The following is a 24,797-nucleotide window of genomic DNA, read 5'->3' as shown; positions in this document are numbered from 1 at the left end:
CCCCTTATCCAAACAGCCACTCCTTCAGGATGTGATCCGCATCTCTGACCGAATCTACTATATAGCGCAAGAACAAATCCTTATCACCACTTTGAAGGAGAAAACCAGAGATACAAAGTAGCTTGATACTTCTGATGCTTGAATTTAAAGATGCAGTGGAACTGAAATAATGCACTCACTGCCTTGTTTTAAACAATAGAGATGACACATTTCTATAGCTGATATAAACAGCCTTTCCCCATCTTCAGTTTACCACAATATCAAGTGACGCGATTAGCTAAAGCTAATTTTAGGCTTTAATTCTTTTTCCGGGTTCTTGCTGTGCTTTCAAGGACTTTGGTGGTTGGATTTCAGCAGACAGCACAGTTTGGTTATGATCCGTCAGGGGAGGAGGGAGAGCCGATTGTGGGTTGCCTCTGTAGGGAATCTGCTCTCACAGATAAGATAGCCCTTGGAGACATGCTGCCTGCACGCGTATCGTCTTCTATTTCCAAATCCAGTTGATCATATCTGGGTCAGAATTTTTAGCTAATTAGAGGGTAAAATAGTTTTTTTCAATTCCACAACGGGGGGGATGTGCCACAATGAGCATGTTTTTTCAAAGACAATAAGACTGTGACTGCAGATTCATGATGGCCTTTTATACCTCCATTTATAACGACGTATCTTCTGCTCATCAGCAGTATAATTTCCTGCAGAAATTGCGTTTAGGCACTCGGTATTCAATAGAGGATGTGTTTATCAGATTATATGAGTCTGTGCAGTCTAATTTGCATGTTTCTGATGGGCTGGCATCATGACTTCAGAGCTCCCATTGAAAAAAGGAGGAAGGAGCAGACGCAGATTTGATTTTGTCTTTGAGCTCTCGGAGCATCCCATTCAAAAAAGCCCAAGTTCAAGATGTTTAATTTTCTCCATCCCACCAGATATGGCCCCAGTGCAAATGAGATTTACACACATCGCGCAAAAAGACATCAAGATAGCGCTAATGGAGCTCGGCACTGCTCCCTCCTCTTTCCCCAACAGCTCATTTGTATTCTGTGAAGGAAAACAATAGAAACAAGCTTCAGGGCAATCTGCAGCAGATATTATAATAATATAATATAAAAAAACATATGATTGTAAAAAAACATATTTTGTCACTCTAATTATGTAAAACATAAACATACAGCAAGTGACCATATTCTAAAACATTAAACTTGAACAATGATTTCTATAAAAACAAGTCCATAATGCAGGGACTTAATGATTTTGCAGAAGAAAAAAGTGGAAAGCCACCCGTGCCACCATCAATCTGGGGTGAGTGGGACTGAACGGGGATCAAGCTCCTCTCTTTACCATCTCATTGTTATTATTATGGGCTATTATACATATCCCCAATCACCACTTCCCACTAACAGAGGAATAATCAATAGAAAGCAGTACTTCAGTGCTCTGGTGTCATGTTGAACCTTTCTTTTTCATCTTGTTTTTTTTGGTTTTCTTATTTCCCTGAGGTGCACCAACTAATGGTCGACTAATTTGATACAAACTATAAAACTATCCAAGCGATTTGATTTTAGGTGAGATTTTCTTCCAGTGCTGCTGTCTGCTCCTGAAGATGGAGTGAATCACTTCTGTCTGAGCACCCTGAGGATCCCAGATGGCTGCCGTTACAGACTGGACACCTTCAGTTATAACACATCGTTCCTGACTGATTAGACAGATGAGGAAGACAATCATGATGACAGGATACGTGCAAAAATAACACTGCTGACATATTTTATGTCAACAAGAATAAGAGTCTACAGCCATGCTGGTGGCTCTGTCAGACTGTACACAGCAGTGCTTGGAGCTAAATTCTAACATCGGTATGCTAGCATGTTTATTATGTTATGATAGTTACTAGGTATAATGTTTGCCATGTTCACCATCTCTGTTAAGCATGTTAGCATTTGCTAATCATCTCTGAACACAAAGTGCAACTGAGGCTGATGGTAATGTCATTATATTTTCAGTATTTGGTCATAAACCAAAGTATTAAACAAAGTGACATCCTGACCAGATGATGGCACTACATAAAAAATAAGGGTTTTACCAAAGTTATTAGAATTAATTTTGTGGGACACATGGGATATTACCCTCAAAACCACAAATATCAACCTCATGGTGAGGCTAAAGGAAAAGTCAGAGGATCACTAAAGTCCGCAGGATTCATCCCCTGAGGATCATGACAATTGATGATGATAGTGCTTAATGAAAAAAAAGAGAATTACCAAGCTGTTGCATGTTAATGCATGTTAATAGATAATTCAGTGTCAACCAAAGTGATAAGCCAGCTGACCTATACTGAAAAGTGAAACTGACCAGCAGAGTTAACATTTAAGACACATCTTGAGCCATGATGTTGTTGTTGTCAAAGTTTAAGTAGTTTCTCTTGTTTGGGATGAAATTCTTCATATAACCTGTCTGCATATCTAAGAATGTTGGCTTTTGCAGCTCATCACTTGTAAACAGTATTTACTGACTGTCTGCTGTATGTGATTCCACAAATATTTCTGGTCCTTCACTCTGTCCTGTCCTGATGTCCCAGTTCTCCTTCCACTCACCGGGTAATGACCAGTGATAACTGAGATTCATTTATATACTGACGGGAAGAAAAAAAAAATCTAATTTTCTGCTCACTCTCCTCTTCACCATGCATCCATGAAGAATGACTTTTTTTTCCAAGCTAATACACTCTGGAAGGACTGAATGCTGGAGGAGCTGAACTCTTCCATCAAAGGTTCACCAGATAGAAAAGAGACAAGCTACTCATCATTCAGCAACTCAAGTCTTATCTTAAAACCTTCAATGAATGTAAGTAACCTTTCTGGCAGCCACACTTCATTGACAGTTTTTTAACAGCTTCATGAGCACCAGGATCATGACACGTGCTTTACACCCACAAGACCATAATATATATGAAAATAAACAACAGTACATGACATCTGACAACCTTAAAAAAATGTTGTTTTTCATTTTAGCACTGTATAAAAATACATTTTCAATGGAGTAACAAAATGTCACAACCCTCTATTCAGTGCTGTGAAGGACATATCAAGGACGTTTTTGGGTGCACAAGTATTATTTCTGTTGGAACAGAGGACAAGGGATCTGAGGGAACAGGATGAATATTTAATCGGCGCTACCTCGTTGGCATCCGGTATGCCGTCTTTTTGCATAGTTGCAAGTTGGGATTTTATTTCTACAAGCACATCAGAATGAAAGTTGAGCATTTTGTGTGGACTTTATTGAACATCACTTGTCATTTCAGGGTGTTGTGCAGAACAAATATCACCATCCAAAAACACTGTGAGGCAGGGTGCTAAATTTAGGAGACAAACTGACTGTAAAGGTTGAAATGACATGCTTTTTTACACCTGTCTGTGCCAGGGCATCTGTAATCTCTGACTGAAGCGACAAAATAACAAAAAACAACAAAAAAAACAGAAAACAACAGCAAAAGAAATGTAAGAAATGTAGAGAGAAGAGAAATACAACATTGCAACACATTGCTTTGTCCATATTTATGATTAATCTGTCTGTTTGATTACCGAAGTTTACAAAAGAGACTTACATGTGTTGTACTTTAAACCGATTATGAGTCATACAAGCAGATTGTGCATTACATAGCATCAATATGTCTGAAATGCTCCAGCTCATAAAGGCCCAAAGTAGCTGCACCTTCTGGCCCATGAAGCGTCGCTAGTGTTTGTTCTGCAGTTGTTCTGCAACATAGATCCCCTTTGCCCATAAAGGGGCAGGGAAATGTCCTCTATTTTCTGGCCCAGCAGACAGATGGTGGGTTTCTTTTGTGAAACATAATCTCCCAGCAAAGCTGAGATAAAACAAGTTTAATACTGTAAAATCCTGAGGTTTTATCCCTTCTCTGGTGATACCACACATATGGCTCAACATCTGGGGGGAGGGGGTGAACAGCAGCTGGCCAGACATCATGTGACAATTTAGGTAACTTCAATAATACTTCCACAACAGTTAAAGATGATAATAATAATAATAATACTTTAATTTCATTAACAAGAATATAAACCATCAGGTTCATTTTTAGAAACAGACATTAACAGACTTTATTATTCCACTGCCTGGCATATCTGCCAACTGTTACAGTTTATTATGCTCACACTTCACCAACCCTATAACACACATCCAACTCTATTAACAAGATGAAACAATGAAAACAGCAGAAAGTTGAATTAAGTCCTACAAAAATCAATACTGTAAAATGGCAATAATAACAGCAACTACATTCCATTAGATACTGAGGAAACAAAGGGGTGCTGATTGATACATTTTCAATATGACTTCACATTTAATCAAAGTCAGAGTCTGTATTTACTAAAAAAAAGTGTTACAAATTGTTTCCATTTCTGACCTGTTGCGCTACTAAAACAGATTCAGTCACTTGCTATAAGGGATGCAAAATGGCTCAATAATGTTTGACACAATCACAGTGTAACTCAAAGGGCCACAAATGGTATATTGGTATTAATGGTTTAATGATACTAGACTGCACTTACTCAGTGCTAAACATTTTCACTGGAGGGATAATTCACTTACCTTTTTCTAATTGGAATAATGGGCAGGAATGTGGACTGAATACAGTCTGTGAATTATTCAAATTCAGTCAGAGCTTTTAAATTGGGTGATAAAGAAGAAAACTGCTCATGTTTTAATTGGTAACTGTGATATGATTGCTGGAACTCATCAAATGATTGAATGGACCTGTTGCTACTCAAATAAATAGTATCTTCACAGTAATTGTAATTAGTATAAAGACACATTATCTCATACATAATATTATTATATTGTAATCAGAGTGTAATAATGTTGTTTTGATGTATTTGTTTTTGCATCATATGAAAGACTTTGATTTCCCTTAGTGTTTTAAACATGCAACATGCTCATGTATGTAAATAAACTTGACATGCTGTGACTTGCCTACTGTAGTAATAATGAGATGAAAAAAAAGATTGTCAAAAGTTCATTCCATAGCCTTTTTGACAACCAATAGTTTTTTCCTTAACCTTTATTTATTACCTTTATTTAAATAGTCATTAATAATTGAAGCCAAGAAATGTTTTGTTTTTTACACATTGAAAACATTTCATCCATTTTAACGAGTTTGTATCAATTTTGATCTACAGTTTTGTTTCTTTATTGAGTAATGAAAATAATCAATTTTGAATTTATACATTTACAATTGCGAATATGGTATTTTGCCAGTTCTTTAATAGTTTTCCACATTCATTTCTTTAGAAGGTGTATTACTGCCACCTGCTGGAGTCACTAATTTCTCATGAAAACCACGAAAAAGAACCACATCCGTCTTGGAAGACATGTGTCCTCCATGGTTGAGATCCGCCATCTTGTCTGCAGGCAGGTCCCACTCAAAATACTCCTGTTTTTAATTTGAAACATGTGAGGGAAAAGTGAACTTTTATTGTATGGTAGCTTAAAAGCGCTCGTAAAAAAAAAATGGAAAAGAAGAACAAATGGAGCAAACAGTGGTGTGATGAGTATGACGTTACTCTGGAATTAAAGGTGTAGACATGTGCTGAAATCCATTATTCTACAGGTAATTCCACTCTCAGTGCTTTTCACCTGGACATTATTAGCAGCTGGCCTTTAATTTGTGCATGCCATTATTTCAATACTGGCCTTTACTTGAGTATTTGCAGAACTCTTTTTCCAATTTTTTAATTTCACTTTGGCTCCGTTTTTTGTAAAAATGTCACTGTGCATCATCATTGTGAATACTTCTTCATCAAAGCATAAAGAAAGACATTTATTACCCTACAATCTGTATATTTTTCCATTGGCTCCATTTCTGTGTGCATATGTATACAGTCTTTTTCTTGGCTCATGCTCTGTGGTGGAAAAGCATGTGAATATTTCCTGTGAAGATAGCATAAACTGAGGGAAGTAAGCGTCACACAGAGCCATAAAAGACAGTGGAGTTCATGATATTCATCCAAACTGACCACGACATGGTCCATGCATGTACATGTCAGAGGTGACGTTCATATAAAAGTATGTTTCCTACCAGAAAACATCCCCAGATGAGAGATGAATTATAGGAAGGAGGCTCCAAAGCTGGAAAGGAGAAGACATTTATAGCTCTATCATGGAAATGGATTTCACTATTCATTACCCCGAGGACTGATGACATGACTTTTAATGCTGAATCATTGTACCATGACTTGTCCTATCCATCTTGCCTCTCAATACTGTATGGTAATTTTGCATTACAGCATCTTTGTCATACTTTGTGTATACATTAACAGCATGATAACTTATTTGTGTTAGCTATTATTTGACAGCTCAACTTTACACAGCAAAGGAATGCACAAAAATCAGCTTTTATAAATTATCAACACTATGATCTCCTTTCTCTTACATTTGTCAGCTGTTTGTCTTCAAGCTGATCATTCCTGCAGTCAATCCCAACTCTCTTTCACCTCCACCGCAGTTTCTGCCTTTTCTAACCCTAAATGTGTCAGTAAGTTAAAGGATGCTGAGTGGGAAGTAGTCATGGTATCTCTGTGTGCTGCTGTGAGCTCAAATACCAGCAATGGAGAAAGCGGCAGATGGACCTGACAGTGAATCAGACTTAGTGGCGGTACTGATGGTTGTGGAGGAGAGGGAGTGGCGGCTGGTGCAACATCACACAGAGGGACACAGAGAGGACACGAAGGAGAAGAAAAGGGAGACACGAGAAAAGGATGGGAGGGGTGAGAGTGAGAAAGGGTGAGAAAGAGATATGTAGGCGTCAAGCTCAGTGACATGAGACAGACTGATTCAGGCGGGAAAGGGCATGTTAAATGAAAGCTGGGTCTATGACAGCTCCAGGGGTATGGATTGCACTCTTATCAAACCCAGCTGTACCCATCTCTGCTCAAAGGCAATACGTACACATCCGTGTATGAGCCAACAGTACATCCGCTCTCTCTGCTCTTTTCAAAAGTTGTCAGCTTGTTGACAAAGAGCTTTTTTTCCTGTTTGTGGCCGTAAACTTTGTCTCCAGCTGAGAGTAGTAGCTGACTATTTTGATTTGAATTTGTACTTCAGGGTTTACAGCTGGTTTCCATGCTTACAAAGAGCTCTGCAGGTAACCTTACAGTGCCATAGCACTTTCATACAGTTGTTTTGGCATTTTTTAGTGCCTTATACAGATGAACCACTGCGTTTAAAACTGATTTATTACTAAGCTGTTATCAGTGGCCTGTGTAGACTCCTTACAAGCACAGAGTTCCTGTTCAAACACAAGGTGCAATGTTCCTGGAAACGGTGCAATATTAAACTCAAAGGTGCGTGTCGAAAGCGCATATTGTTATTAGAGTTACCCACAGATGTGGCTGCTGTGACGTCTGTTCAAAACATATTTCACACAAAATACAAGATGACAGCGAGAAGTAAATATATTAATGACAAAGGAAAATTTGATTCAACTCTCATTTCTTGTGTTGGAAACACAATTTATCAAATTAAACATGTACCAGCTGGCAAATTATGCACTAATTACACTGTAAATCACAGATGACTCTGCAGCATGACAGTGACTGCACACCGCTGTTAAACTCTTCCCCAATCACTGCACCCTAGGAGTGAGCGAATATCCTTTCACACAACAACCGGCTCAATTTAAACTTGAAGCGCACATGCCTCCATCTGCAAAGCCCAACTGCATGCAATAGTACCCCAGAGCCCAGGCATCCCTATTCCCAAGTCTACACTTTACTCTGCTTGGCTGGGTTTTATTAATGCAACCCTTTCACATTATCCATCATTTCTCTCTGGCAAAGTCCTGACAGTTAATTAGATGCCACATTCGCTAGAACTATATCAGGCATTAAATGCTAAGGAAAACCTTAACCAGCAGTCACAACCTTCTGTATGGATGCAAAAAAACTGGACACATATAAAAAGAGGAAGTAAGAAACAACACAGCTAAATGTTTTAAACCCTTAAATCTAAAAGGAGAGGAATAACAGATGGGATCCATACATCACTGTGTCTGACTGTGTCCAGACTTCCTGAGGTCAGACACTGATGAATGATTCACTGTTTCAAAACCCACAGCTTTAGTTCTGTATATTAGTGCATGAACAACACTGCATCGTGCACAATGATACTACACTACCAACCCAGTCTCACAGCAGTTTGTGAAATTAAATCTGTAGATTTGTGTACATGGAAATGAACTTTCCATTTTTTGTGACACTCAGCGACTTTGAAACTAATGTATTCAATTGACACCTGCTGATTACTTTAATTGTGTAGTGCTAAGACTATTGACCCAAACTAAATGCCAAACATAAAAATAGGAATATATGAAGGTTTAAATGATAATGCTGCTTGGTCTGCATTGTTTAATACAGCTCTATGAAGTGGTAAATAGGCCCGCCATGCACAGCAGACATATGTGCAGTCCATGATGTCTCTTTGGGTAACGAAGCCCTAGAGGAAACTTGCTTCTCATGTGTGATAGATGGAGAGCTGAATGCGTCATCCATCGCTGATCCATTCTACTTTTAACATCCTACTTTGATATGATAATATAAAGGTATACAGCCAGTAGTACTACTGTTTGGTAATGTAAATGTGTTACCATAAGATACCAAACAGTCATTTTTCTTGGCTGCTACTTACAGAGGTAAGCATAAAAGCACTTCCCAGCAGCGATGCCCCCCTGAGAACATGATTGATGGCAGATCTTCCCATAAAAGTATAAATAGTAGCCCACATAGAGCAGGATTATGCAGTGATGTGCAGTATCAAAGTTAGGAAGAGGTTCTTTCACGATTTCCCAGAGCGTGAGTTGATATCTTGAAATTGCCTGTTTTGTCCGGCCATCAGAAAACCAAAAGCCAGAAGAAAAGTGAATCCTCACTTTTCAAAAGCTGGAATCAATTATCAAAATTGCTGGTGAATAATAAAGTCTGCTAATTAATTAATTGCTTTTGTGGAGCTGTTTTATTTGCCTTTCTCCCGAAACTTTATTGACAGATGTTCTCACTCACCTTTCTTACAGTCTCCAGGCATTTTCATTTGTCCATGACATATATGCAGAGCTATCGGGTACAAACGCGGCCTTCAACTGTTTGCTACTGAGGCATAGAACAGATCAATAAGGAAGCTCAACAAAAGCCTAATTATAAGCACATTCCTTATAGGATGTACAGTGATCATAATCTCTATCTCCATTAATGCCCTTGAAAAGTCTAAAATCCAAAAGGTTTGTTTTTCCTCCCAGATGTCTCTCACTGAGCACCACATTTATTGCATTTCTTCCTTACATAAAACTGAAATCAGCATTGTGTTATCCTTTAATGCCCTGCATATTTTTTACATCAGATCTTTTTCCTCTCATACACAATATAAGGAGAGATTTGCCCATGAGTCCGTGTCCATGTCCAGTACAATTCCAAATAATGAGGGAAATGCAACATAATGACTTTCAAGGGTACCATTTCATAAAAAACGTACATTTTCACAAAAGCTGGAGGACTGAAGGTCCTCACTCATCCGCTCCAGAGGTCTCTGAGCAGAGTGAAGTAATTATAGCTTGAGAATGACCTCTTTTTAGTTATGTTTGACATGGGGCGTAGATGTGTGTCTCTAAAGAACACTTATTTCAACACAGTGGGTTTGATTTGCGCGCAACATTATTCAACGCTGCGCTTCTAATGTCTTGAATTAACCCTGCTACTGAAAGAAGGCTGCCTCAGTCTTCCACAGCTCAGCCTGCCTGCATATGTGCACTTTGTGTGTTTGAGTGTGTGTGTCTGCATATGGACATGTGCACGCACAATGTGTTTGTGTCATGGCTTGTGAATTTGCTGCTCCCTGTGAAACGCAGTGATGTGCGATGCAGCTTTATGAGCTGACATGAATAATTGGGAAATAAACTGGCTGTGGCCTAAGCTGAGGTTTCAAAACCCAGTTGAACTTTTGCTTTCTCCAAAGAACAGACAGCGGCTTCATAGATCTCAAATTAGCATCCAAAATTTACATATCCACTTGCATATTCATACTCATATCCGGAGCGATTTAAATTCCCATGCCAGTCATGCAGCTCACCTGAGAGGACAATAAGCTCCTGCTTCCTGGCTCCTTCTTTCCAGGCTATTGCCAATTTCAAATAGTTTCCTGTAGGTGCTGACTTTGTATTTCATTTGTTTTTTTCAAAGCAACTTCTCTGGCTCCTTGAATGTGAATTAAGGGAGCTAAAACAGTCTTTTTTCCCGCACTAAAAGTATGCTTCTCAAACCAAACAGGAAACCATGCAGAGTTTTTATTAATCCTGTGTCAAATGTTTCAAATGTGTTCAGATTCTTAGGCTGGAAAGCAATATAATAGTCTAAGAGTAGACATGAGCTAAATATGCAGCAGGAAAGAAAACAGGTCAAGTCAAGCCAAGCCAACCTTATATACAACATCCTCTGTCCTTAGACCCTCGAAGTACACATAGTTTGAGAGATGCAGAGGGGAAGGTACTGTATAGGCAAGACTTTTTTAAACTTTAGTCAGTTTTTTTCCTTCGAGGAAGTAAGAAATGCTACAAGCTGCAAGTTTGCAAGAGTTATCATCATCTTTTTTTCAGTTTTTATTCCTGCATTGTTATAAAAATGTAATTGGTTCAGTTTGGTGAGCCACACAACGGCACTCTGAAATGCAAATGCATACTGACTCAGCCTTAATCAAAGTGAATAATTATTCATGGCCTGTCAAGATTCATTGATCTGATTTCAGGGTGGATATGCCCACATTTTTGGCTGGGAAGTGATGCACATTGGACATACAGTTGCTCATTAAAGAGACTCATTACACTGCACAATGTAGTCGGATGTCGTATTATATTTTATATTATATATTATATAGCCTACTGATGAGCATCATTTAACTTGAAATCTCAATGGGGATTTAAATGAATGTCTCCAAAATGCCATCACAGCTTTAGAAAATCCTGCATAGTGCAAATATGAAATAACAGAAAAGGCCAATATACACTGCATTTGGAAATATGCACACACACACACATCTCTCTCTCTCTCTCTCTCTCTCTGGGGTGAAAGTGACGTGTGTGTCTGCCCTTACAGAAACATTCAATCTCTTAACATGCCTTTCATGCCTGTCATCAAATTGGAGAATGTGTTACCATGGCAACGGTGTCTCAGGCACGGCCTCTGGTGACAGCCTCTAGCCAGTCCTTGCACACATACACACAGATACACACACAGAGAGATCAAGCTGGAGCACGAGCAGGTGAAATATCTGCACATCAAAGAGAGCCACACTGCTGCATACTGCTGTTTTAAAGCACCAATAAATTTCCCACTGATCTCTGTCTACAGGTGGGGGAGAACAGAACGACTTCAAATGCCTTCTCAGAGCAACAAAAGGTGAAAACACCTGAGGCCTACAATATTGCCATTTTCCAGCAACAGCAACACACAATGAATGATTATAATGGCATTCCTGAAAGGTACCATCATATGCAATATTCCTAAGGCTTCCAACGATGACTCACTTGGCATTTAAGCCACATTGTTTTGCTTTACATTACAGTAAAAGGTCCAAATTGATACTGCACATTTCCAGTTATCTGAACCCAGCCTCTTATAGTAACAGGATCCTTCTTCCGTTATCATTTTTTACCAAAGTCATCCCTGTCTCCATAAAATCATTCTCTTACTGTATACAACTGTGTCAGAATTAAGAAATTTAAATCCTTTTTTTTTTTTTAAAGATAACAAGGAAACATTTAGATTTCACTTCCAATACAACATGTCTACAGAATTCATTTCATTTGTTTTCCCTACAGTATGTGCTCCTGGCAACTAAAGAATATTAATGTTTTTGCTTTTAGGCAAGGTCATGGTACTGTTTAAATACTGAAAAAGTTAAGACTAGCTAGAAGCTAGATGTGTTTCACATCCCATGTTTTGCTTTCCCAAACCTAAACAAAATGTTTTAGTAGCTTAAACCTAACAACGCATAGGAGGCAGGACATGAACACCAGTACAAGGATGTCACACTTATGTCAGTAAACATAACTCAGCTAGAGATGTTATGGTTTATAGCCAGCCCCTTAAACCATGACACAAAGGTTTCAGGGACATTTGATACATATTTGAATTTTCTTGAAAACCATTTCCAAAGTTGGACTGTACTTAAAATGACATATTATTCAATGCGCTGTGCAGACACATTTAGATGACAGATGCACACATTTTCTTCCTATGACTAACTGATCCATACATTTATGGTAACACATAACTCAGTGACCACCAAATTTCCCACAGTTCCTCCTCATACAAAGCAGTAATTATTTCCTGGAGTTCAGAAATTAGCGTGTTTACCTATCACTGCATGATTCAGATGCAAACTTCCAAACATTTTCTATTACTAGAATAAATTCAGAGGATTTTGCACCAGCAGGTACAGGTACTGTATGTGGTCCCTGAGTGCTTTCTAGTTTCTTAATCTTTCCGAATTTCACACTTGACTGTAAGGCACTCTGCCTTCTAGAGTAACTTTGCTTCTGAAGACAGCAAATTGACAACCTGCAACAAATAGAGAGGTTGGCAGAGGGAACAGCAACAACTCACATGTCTCACATGTCTTCTGCAGGAAAGTGAAAAATTCACCATTAACTTCAGAGGGCTTCTGCTTTAATTGCCTAACAGCATAATTTCTTGAGTTACTAACAAAAGCCATTTTCCCTCTTGTGCATGCTGTGCAGTATAGCCTATCAGGCAGTTACAATGAACTCTTTAGTTGTTGGTGATTTAATCTCCTTTCCATTTATATGCTAAGTCTGCCACAAAACGGTTTTGTGCCAACCTCATCTTCAATGATCTTAATCTTTCTGACACAAAATGGAAATGCAGCGCGCATGGCCCTGCACTGCCTGCACTGCCTGCACTGCTCAGATCCCAGTCACAGCAAGTAGGCGAGGGGTCAAGACCTGTAACTGTGGCACCGTAGCTGCATCCCATGTGACTGCTGGAGAAAGTGTAGAAACTCAACGGCAGTGCTCCGGAGTGGAGTTTGAAATAGGATTGTTACAGACAAGGGCCACTAGGGCCTGAATATTATTACAGTCCTGAGGGTGGCAGAAAGACAAAGAACAGAAGGACAAATGAGAATGAGGAAACTCACCACCAAGAGGATGTGAATGCTCAAGAGCCTCGGGACAAAACAGTCAGACAAGACAAGACCAAGTGTCTGAGGATAAACTATGGTCCCATCACTTGAACAAAAAAGGCCCAAGGCTGGGAAACTTGACAGATGGTGGCTGTTATTTGTAGATTGCCCCCCTTACTTTCTTGTGTCTGTATATTCAACCTTGTCCTGGTACAGAGAAAACATGTGGAATATGAAACTCAAAGCTTTTATTTACCCAAAATGAAAGAATTTAAAGGCTGATATTCCTGAACAGTATTCAGTATTTGAACTTCGGCTATTCACAAACTGACATTTGCACAGTGCTGGTATGCACTTTACTGTCTTTACCTTTGTATATCTCTAGATATATATTTACAGGGTAAAACATGTAGCCGGCGGAGATCTTTCTGGTGATAGTTTTGTGAGTTTATGTAATCATTCTAATGTCTCTAAAATCCTAAAAATTGTTTTTTCACGTTTAAAACACACAGCCACATCTCTAATGATGTACCAACATCCAAATATCTTCTTCACATGAATTCAAATGCAAGCCACAACAGATGTTTGGTCTGTACCACTATCATCTCTGGCTCTGCAGTTTGTAACGTTCCCTTATTATTCCCTGGACACCCAGACAAACTGAAGTGGGAGTATTTTTGGGGGATGGAAGCAGCTTAGAGGAGGCTTGCCTCATCATTAGCTACTGCATGCTAACACTGTAGAAACCATAATGAAATATTCAGCGCTGTGCTAGAGTGTCTGAAGCTTTCTCCTGGTTCAACAAGATTACTTTCATTTATTAAGACATAACAATGGGCGAGGCTGAGGAAGTAAAAGCCTGTACAAGCTCCCTAGGTATTTATGAGGACTCAAATCTATCAAAGTAGACATTTTTCTGTAGACAAAACATATGTAGATGTGTCCTTTCTTGATTCATATTTCATATGCTGCACTTGTGCGCTGGCTTTACAAGCTGTATGTTCAGTCCACTGAACTTCTTGTTCCATGTGGTGAAGATGGTTTTCATTATGCTCCGATGAACATCACTAAAAGGAAAGTTTTCAGTTCATTTGGAACAGGATAGAAATGCCGGGGTATGTTGAATTTCCCTAGAGCAGATGTGGTTTCTTTCATGATCGAATGACTTCTGCATTTCTTAACAATTCATTCAGTATTGCTAGGTTTTGTCATTTGATGGTCCTCACATCCAAAGAAATCAAGAATAATTTGCACACCCAAGTGGCTAGATTGGTTGTTGATTGAGCATTTTGTCATGTAGCGATGGCATAGTTCATGTCTGTTGACCTCAATTCTGCATTGGCAGACAATCAATATACACTTCATTGCTTTTCAAACCGCTAATAACACAATCAATGTGCTCATGTTTAAAGAGCCATTCATGATACAAGAGGATCATGTGCTTGAATTCTTCTCGCTCTGTTTCTAGAAACATATTATCTTTGTGAGAAACATCTTTGTTATGTTGGCAAGCAGAGTGTAAATAATGAATGCCAGTGCTAATATAACACACACATTCAATATACTACCCCCATCCTTAATATCAGAAAGATGCAATAGAGAACAAACAATTGTCCTGGAAGAGCCACCGAATGTGTTTTTGATGATCATGTGAATTATGTGAATGCAGGCACATTGCTGATATTATCCTCTTGCTATAGAGTCTTGCATTCCTGACTGGGTGGAAATGAATCATATTACATTAGCCGAGAGTTATTCGATGCATACATTCTGGGACTGCGTGTTCCAGTGTGGCCCACTCTGCGATGAGAGCCATGGTGCTTTAGTACACAACATAATGTTCTTATGAGGTCTCATAATGAAAGCAGATACAGATCTGCAGCACTGAATGATGATAATTACTGCAGCAGCAGACTTATGAGGACTAAAGTACAGACCCCAAGTACTGAAGAGCTTATGTATATGGATGTAAAACCATGGGAAAGCTAGTGCTCATTTTGAAAGTGAAAAAATAATTCTGCCTTACCCAAGGACTTGAGCCGCTCAGTCAAGCCTTGAGGCTGTGATTGAGTAGCTATAGCTGAAAGGGTGATGTGCAATGATAAGAGCATAAAGTATATATATAAAAAACTTAATTGCAAGAGAAAAGTGCATTTCTTTTAGCCCCTCTATATCCTGAGCCATTGAACCATTCTGATTTTACCTCCCATAACTCTAAATGTGAAGCTGCTTTTAGCTGTGTAGGTGGATACTGTAGCTGTCGTGTATCAATTATTGTGTTATGTGAAGCGCAGAATGGAGAGTCACATTTGTGTCCCGAAGAAAATTATATACTATGCTTCATGATCTATTGGCATTATCATTTAATAAACTAACCAATGTTATTTACTGTAGCCTCAACAAAGCTTCTGAATGAAGGTTATAATCTGAATCAGATGCATCACAAAGTACAAATTTGTTATCGTTTGCATTTATTTTGTCCTTTCTGCCTCACTGCAAGACATAAACTAAGTTTATAAAATGGCTTTGTGACTGTCAAGCAATCAGCTAAAAATGGTTTATAATCTGTGGGGCTGAAGGGCAAATATTCTGCAGACTATTCAAGCCTTGACTACATCTTTTTTTTTCAGATTACATCAGTCAAAAGTGCACATTTAAGGCCACAGGATACTATGTTGTGTTCTTTCCTTATCCAGTGTGAGCAGATGTCTGCAGCTTCTTCTGACAGAAGAACCACTGAAACAATTGTGACAAACTTCATTTAGAAGTCATGTTATCACACCATTTATATTCTGGATTTGATCTTCATATGGATCAAATTTAAATTAAACTAAATTATCAATAAACAGATTACCTCCTTCAGCAGTTTAGTGCATCTCTAGTGAATCTTTTAGACTACATCTTACACAAGGCACATTTGGAATGCAGTTATACTGTATTTTCTCACTTAACTCATGGAAATGAGTTAGAGAAAGTCAATTTTTAAAGATTTCTCCCCGGGAAGCAGCATGTGTGCCCAGAAACCCTTGGCATTTCCAGGGAAGTGCCCTTTTAAAAATATTTGTTTTTTATTTAACAGTTAATAGTGAAAAACAAGCTCACAGTGACAGAAACAAAGGTTTACAATCCTGTCTTGAAACGCCGCTGAGTCAGCAGGGCATCTGAGAAACTTCCTTTTGACAGAAATTTGCCCCTGCTCCTCTCAGTCTGTGGTGATCAATGTATTTAAAAAAGCTTCACAAATGTAGTTCAGGTCATCGTCTTTACAGCACTGTTCATTGAAACTCTATTCGACTTCTGACGACAACTCCTACTGGACAAAACATTTTCCTCATTAAGAATGACTACATGAAGCATTAGCTGTCAGGCTTTGTGTTCCCAAAGCACCACTAGCTGCCAGCACAGAGCACACAGAGGTTTTGCCTTCCTGTTCATCATAGCTACAGGAAGATGAGTCTGGCAGTACATCGCACAATTATATCTCCAAAAGTGTGTACACACCCCATGCCAGTTGGCAGTTATCTCAGTAATAGGCTTTACATAGACTAAACCTATCAATAAGAAAAACTGCCTTTTATTTCTATCCAAACTTAATGGCAGATGTAGTGAACAGATTGTTATTTCCTTCTCGATTTTAAGGAATAACATATACAGTCTGGTGGGCAATTTCATCCACATTACTATATATTTTGGTGTTTTTTTTTTAAATTGGATTGTTAGAGTCAATGAACTCGAGTGTTACCTACATTCAAGTAAAATGTAGTGATACTACAAGTTGCAGTAGTTTATGGATTTACATCTGGTGTAAACTGACTTTGCTCACATAATTAAGAACAATGCAAAGAATATTTACCATCTATCCCAATACAATGTAGTAATTTGTGTATTGTTGATGTATTTTTAATAATAAGTATGTTTAATCTGGTTTGGTTTTAGAGTAATTTACAGATTACATTCACCTTTTTTTGTAATTTATTCATTGTAAATCCATCGCTGGACATGTAATCCATTTCTGCTTCTAGTAAACACTGAACATCCTTCAGGTCAGGAGGCTGAAACTCCTTCATCAGCGTGTTTATGAAGCCAGCTGTGTTACTTTTCTCACTTGACTGCTTTGTCTTATTGGAATCAATGGGAGACCAAGGTGGTTCACTCACTCCATTAATTTGGTATCATGAAACTGTCACTTTGTGCAAACCCTAAAGTAATATATACCAGACAACCCCACACTTGTTTGGCTTTAGCCATGGGAGACTAACATCCATACTAATGTACCAACCTTTGGTGGGAGGAAGGTACAGTATGGTTTTCCTGATTTAAATGAGACTTCAACCTTGCAAATCAATAAGCCTCACCCCCTACACACAAAGGAAAACCAGCACAGTGGCCTGAAATGCATCATGCTTTAAATTCACGGTACATAAGTCAATAAGCAATTTGAGATTAGGGTCCATTGATGTCCTCACTGGGTAAAAGATGCAATAGACAGACCGCAAGCACTGTAAGTTCACTTGTGTTTCAGTTTGTTACGAATAAAATGCTTTTTTAAAAAAGCACCTTGACTGCACTACAGGTTGTTTTTGATCGTTGCTGGAAATCAATTCCCACATTGACATCAACAAAATAGTGAAGACAGTGACAATATTTATTTTACATATACATAAATCTAAATATGTTGTGAGCAAAATGTTGTCCTATTCAACATTTCTGAATGACATACTTGACTGCTGCAAAGTAGCAGCTGGTTGACAAACATTTCTCACAATCAGAGCAATCTGGTCTGATGACGGTGAAGCATCATCCCAGCATCAGTAATGAGCCATCCTAATCTGCACAATAATCACTTTACTTCATCAAGGTGTTTTAGCAGATTATATAAAAGAATGTCTTTTGCCAGAATGTAATGAACCACATTATTATGAATGTTGTTTGAAGTTGAAGTACACCTGTACATGTAACAGAAGCATTCATTCCCTTGTCAAACAAAAATGAAAAGAATGTAATTTGAATTTTTATTATGTGTTCTATATTGAACATTTTTAAAGGTTATCCTTTTTCAAAATGCATACAGAACTATGTCTATATTAACAGAGGCTAAACAAAAAATTAAGGACAAACAAAAAATGACCGCCAGCTGCCCATGAAGTCACATGGGGACAAGTGTGACAAAAGTGAAATATAGCTTTAAAGTAAACACAATGGTGTTTACTATTTGTCTCTCTACGAGGCATCAATAATTCTCATCTCGAGAATCAGGGTCATCCATCTGCCTGTCTACCCTTTTGGCCATCGTCATTCTATTAACAAACTTACAGTGATTTACTATTGCAAAAGTGATGGATATTCTGCTCCTGTATGAAGCATGCTAGAGGCACTGATTATAGGAGAGATCCAAGTAATATAGCATTTCGTCTTCTTTTGTGAGCAGTCTAAATTTAGATGAATACTAATTTGAGCACATATGGAACCGCAATCAAAATCAGTGGGGTGTTTTGGCCAAGGATGTTGACTTGGTTGGTTGCCCCTGGAAGTTCCAATAAACACAGGAATAAAACTAAAAATTAAAATGTTTTCCATCTTGTGAAACAACATTAATATATCTTAATTTGTTTGTTAGGTGACATTCTCTTCAGGTCTTAAAAATAGTGAAATGTTCTGTTGTTAGGGGGTTGCTAGGGGATTTAATTACCACTAAACTTTCAGGCGATGCCAGCTAACAGGCCACAGCATACACTGAATGCCTTTGGTTGCCAACAACGAGAAAAGAATGCACAGGCCTTACTTGAACCTCGGTGAGGTCAACTAGCATGCTTGGGACAAGCCGATCCTCCAGCACTGGTTTCAGTTCATGTACCTTAACAAACACATGCAGAAAGAAACTAAACCAAAATACTTCTGGGATGAAGGTTGTCATTCATTGTCCATCACAGTCCCAACGAAAAGTTATGCAGCATGTCACTCTCCACTCCACTCTTTCCCTCTGACAGGCTCATATTTGATAAGACCCATCCTCTTAAAGGTTGGTAACTAATCCATAACACAAATGATAACCTGCGACAGTGATAAAAGGTGTTTATTTACTTAAAGCTTCTTTTTTATTTCCACCTTGAAACCATTTAAAGTGTGTTTCAGATACAAAACATTAAGAATGGCTGAGATGTGACAAACTACAGCTAAAACTTCAAGGTTAAATGTACTTAAAGAACAAGCTTTTTAGGATGTGTCATTGAGAACAGAAAGGACAAGGCAGCTTATTTCCACTGACTGATACCATGCCCTTCACACTCTGAAAGTTGTACGTGTGAATGTGTGTGTGTGTGTGCTTGTGTTTTATTCATACACTCCCCATGCAGCATGTCAGCTGTAATCGCACAACATGTACAAATGTGAAACGCTACAGGACCAATTTTGCCAGTAAGTGGAAGCTGTACTCCATTTGCTGGTTCCATTCCATTAGTTCTATCATCCATACTGGAAAACACTCTCTCGCATCAACCCGCTATGTATAATTGAATCGCTGTTGTTGTCATTTCATGCATTTGTGTACTTTAATGCGAAATACAATTAGAGGATCATTGTTATCAGCTTTGCACGTGAAGCCGATGCACTCAACAGCTGGCTATTCAACGACCTTTTCCATTGGCGAAAGTGGAGAAAAACAACAGCATCTGAGTTTGTAATTTTATTTGTTTTATAATTAACATTAAATGATACAAAAAACCCCAAAACATTATGATCATGTTTTTCATGACTGGGAAGACCGGAGGGAGGGAAAGAGAACACACAGTCCTGGTAGGTGATTGTGTGATGGTTGGTTGCAAAGACTTCACTGGCCAGTCATGGCTTTCAAGCTCCTTGGCATCACAGGACTGCACAGGATGAGAGCCATCAAAAACAAACTGGGGCCTGATTAACACTGGCTGGGTGACCGGGGAAAGGATGGCCGATGTTGACAGACCAGACACACAACACATACGTGCATTCCAAAACGTGTGAAAGAACACAGACACTGCTTTATTAGGGCACACAAAATTAGCTTTGACACTGTCATCTAAACAACAAATCATCAAAACATCTCCTAGTGTCTTGGTTAGTCTTTGTACGTGACTTTCCATACTTTATGACTTCTCCATTTTGCTGGCTGGGCTGTGTGCCATTCGGTGTCACACAGGCTGATTTCCTCCTCAGCATCGCATGTATATTAAGTACAGGTCATAAGTAAACATAATAGTGTTGCAAGATGCTCTGTACGATGTCTTACGGATTCATTTATTTTTTGATGACAACTTTGAACATTTGCTTTTGGTTTGGCTCTAAAATACAAGTAAAGTTGAAAAAAAATTCAGGTTTATTGTCATTTAATCTATATCACAGATAAACTCATAAACAAAACAGTATTCCATCGAGGTCATGGTGCACCAGCAGGCAATTATAAAGAGACAGGACACAAACAACACCAAGAGCACAATGGTAAAAACAGAAATTAAAAACAAAACAACAGATAGTGAAAAGAAACTGTTGCTCATGCTGGCCCTGAGTCTTTCAACCACATGACATAGAAACAAAGAGGCAGTGGGAAGGGTAAGAGAGGTCCTTTTTAATGGAGGAAGCTTCACTCATGCACCATTTGTGAAAAATGTCCTGAATGGATGGCAGACAGGTCTGAATGACCTCAAAGAGTTTTGAGAATAATGTTACTTAAATGTTTACCATTGGTGACAACTGGTTTCGAATATAGAACATTTTATTTTTCAGCTAATTCCCAAGGAAAACTTTAAAGTCGGAATGCAAATCTGTATTGCCCTGTCTTGTAATATGCATAATATATTACACAACTGTGATCCAACTATTGCAACGTCAGGCAGTGTGCAATAATAGAAGTAGTGACTGTAGTGACACAAATTAAGACTTAAAAAACTGTGGGTGTGAGCTAATACATGATTCAAAGAAAACAGGACATACACTGTAAAATGATATGTTCCTTCAAAATTGTTCAGTACTTCCCTTCCATATTATACAGAAACACTAGCACCAAGTAGATTTTGTATGACTGGATTCACAGCTGAGAAGACATTGAAAAGGATCAATGAGCCTGGTAAACTAAACCTCTCTCTACTACATTTCCATTTCGGAAACTATACAACGGGCTTGAAAATTGGATGAGCAAAAAATAAAGCCTCCTAATGAAATTCAAGGGTTCACTGCAACACTTGACTTGCTTCCCTTGATGAAGAAACACACTCTGATGGGAAGGTGAAATAATGAGAACTCGATGCCTGAGAGGTACAACATAATTGGGATGGGCATATTCAATCAAAACACACTTCTATTCAATTTCCACTCTTGCAGCCTTAACATAATTTCTTTTGATTGGCACTGGTCGGTAAAGGCGGCAGGGGCAGATTATTTTCTCCTCATCAGAGAGTGATGGTCAGTCAGTATCAGCGTGAATATGATTAGCCAGATCACTTCAGTGACCTCTGAAAGTCATTTCATGTTTGGACAAGATGTGATTGGCTCAAAAGTGCTGTTATATTGATGGGTATGTGTTCCTCCACACAGCATGATGTTATTATATCTCCTCAGTGGACCATTTTTCATCTTTTATAGCTGCTAAAAGCCACAGTTTCAGTTGGACCAAGCTGAAATAGTAATTTTAAAAAAAAAGTGTGTGTTGTGATACTGCATAATATAGTCCCTCTGTTTATGGGGTGTGGACAAAATAATCCTTACAAGGTAATTCAACAAAGGCTCCAAACAAATATGACAAAAACCTTATCATTTTGAAAAAGTATCAACTGAACATTATAAAGGTTGCAGGGCTATTGTATTGCAATCCATTAGACTGCACAGAAGCAGCTGTTTCCACCCACTACAAGAAAGCAAAAATAAACCATAGATGTGATTTATAATTACAGTTTGACTCTTGCTCTCTGTAAATTGCACCTGTTAAAGGATATTTTTATGGAATACTTAGAACAATTATTTTTGTTGCTTTCTGTCTAGACAGTTACTCACTGCATTTACCTTTCATACAATCATTACTGATGGCCAACATTAAAAATATCTAAAGGAGATAAAGGCCATGTCTACAAATGAAATCATGCACTTATACTTCATTGAACTAAAAACTTTTTTTTCATACAGAGTGCTGCTGTTATGGCTGCAATACAGGGCAGTGGCCAAGGGAAAGATTGAGGGTTGCAATGCATCAATTTTTGGGTCTTCAAAGGGTATTGAAAGGTAATGACATAGTGTGGCTGTTTCAGAGGGTGGACACACAAAAACAGTGATATAGCCAAACAATAAATATCCTGTGAACAAAACATCAGAAATAGCTTATAATATAATGAAATCACCAGAAACTACAACCTCAATTGGTACTACGGTTGAGTTAACTCCTCTCTGAAACAGTCTCAAGAAAAAGTACACAGCTGTTGTATTTGATTGCACAGTGATACTGTCGTGTCCATCTGCTGTAGATGGAAAAAAAAAACAAACAAACATTTTATATAGAAACTAATTTCCACCACTAGATAATGGCATACAGTACACTTTCATCCAACTTGAAAAGCATCACTGCAGAACCGGTATCATATTCAAAGTAAGCTGATCCGTGAAGTTATCAGAAAAATATCACAGCAGACTGTAAAGGGAAAGATATCTCTCCTGGTGTGGTGATAAAGATGGCAGAAAATACAACAAGCTGAATACTGGAAGATACTGCAGCCTGAAAGTCATGAAAAAAAACCCTTTCAGTATTTCTTCTCTTATTGATTTCAATCTCCATGTGGAATGATTAACATTTCTATTAATGTTGATGTGTTGTATGGCTAAGGTGCACACAGAGAGGCAGCTTAACACAGGATTTACATTACATTGTAATTTCTACTGCTTAATGTTTGCCTATATGCCAGACATTTTACAAACACACCATCTGCTGAGACAGTTAATACATCCTCATCAGGATAACACCTTGGGTAGCAGAACAAACCTCAGCTCAGATGAGGTAACTGTCCTGCTTGAACACCACCTACTGTACTAAAAACAGAAACCCAGCTGCACAAGGAAAAAGTAAAGTAACACGTACTTATTACTGAGAGACCAAACATATGGTTTCATCCATATGTTTACCGAGGATTAGCATGCTAGGCTAACAGTGCATCAGCTGTGCGACTTACTATCCGCACCATGACATCTTTCGGAGCTCACAAACACCGTAAACACACCTGTCACATACCCAGTAGGGGTGGGCAGATTGATCCCAAGATACTGATCCTGCAGAAACTATGTTTCATTTTTGAAGATCGATTGTAGCGTCAATAAGATCGACTTTCTCTCTTCCACGTAAGTTCTACGTTGTATCTCATCAAAGAGTAGAACTGTCTGTGCAACGTTCCATTGCTGTGAGCAGTGAACACATCTTCATGCATGCACTCTTTGCTTCTCTACTGCTGTTGTCATGTCGCGTGTGCACTCAAACAATGAACATATGCGGCGCGCAGCGTGCACCCTGACTACCGGCACCAATCTGACACATGAATGCAGTGATGGCTAAATGAAAGAGGAGCATTGTGTGGAGCTATTTTACAGCTGTCAATGAACACATTAAACACATGAAAAACCATGAGAGAGAGAACTCGTGAGCTGCGACAGAGAAGAAGGGAGGAGGAGGGAAATGCCTCAGACAGACCCCCAAAACAGAGACAGAGAGTCTTTTCAAAGAGCAAGGACTATCCAGGTATAAAGTATATAGTAGTGAAATTTATATTTTATTCGAATCAGATCTTAAGCATTGGTTAATGTTACATTTTCAGACTGGTGAAATATAGACTATGTTTAGACATTCAAATAATAGCCTATTGAAACTTGATAACTAAATTAATTATTTTAATGGGATTGAAAGAACTCTAACACATGCTTCAGTTGGGAGTCAAACCCTGGTCTCACAGGTGGCAATGATTGCTAACCTTTGGCAAATCATTTAATGGTCATGAAAATGTATTCAGATCTAACCTATTGATGGTGCAGTCACCTCATAAATCATGACACACTGCTCTCCCTTACATGAAAGTACATAAGCTGCTTCTAAAAATCAAAAGTATCAGTATCAGTATCAATATTGATGATTCTGACCCTGTATCACTTGGTATCGGATTGAAACCAAAATTTGCACTATCGCCCACCACTACTGCCCAGCACCAGTGCTGTTAAACCGGAGACCGACTACACCTCATTCTTATACAGTCTGTGGGCTCCACATAACCTGGCACAGCTATGATAAAGATGCTAGTCATGCTAACTAGCTGCTAGCTGCCTAGTTTACTTCTCTTTGTATCTGTGGGTTGGTGCTCTGGTCAGTGTTGGAGCCTCAGTGTGAGACGCTTGGGCCAGTAAATGTATGTTTTATTTTGGGGCTGCGCTCAGGCCTGGGACACACTGCCTGCGTGAGCCGTGCATGTGTGTCATAGAACCTCTTGCTTTTCATTTCAGGCATCCATGTTAACAGGTTAGAGCGGCCACACAGCCCACATCACACACATCTCACACGCGGCTGCAGTGGCGCATCATCTGGAAATTCAGCGTCTTGCCTATTTTTTATGGGT

At 38.7% G+C, this 24,797-nt stretch overlaps 1 pseudogene; it reads left to right on the top strand.

Annotated features, from left to right (window-relative positions):
* The first annotated feature begins 6,613 nt into the window (after window positions 1-6,613).
* Window positions 6,614-24,797, top strand: part of LOC137186853 (uncharacterized) — a 40,665-nt pseudogene continuing 22,481 nt past the window's right edge.

This window comes from Thunnus thynnus, chromosome 7 (assembly GCF_963924715.1).
Source record: "Thunnus thynnus chromosome 7, fThuThy2.1, whole genome shotgun sequence".
Classification (NCBI taxonomy): Eukaryota; Metazoa; Chordata; class Actinopteri; order Scombriformes; family Scombridae; genus Thunnus; species Thunnus thynnus.
Note: the sequence above shows the minus strand (reverse complement) of the source record. Positions and strands in the feature narration are given on the sequence as shown.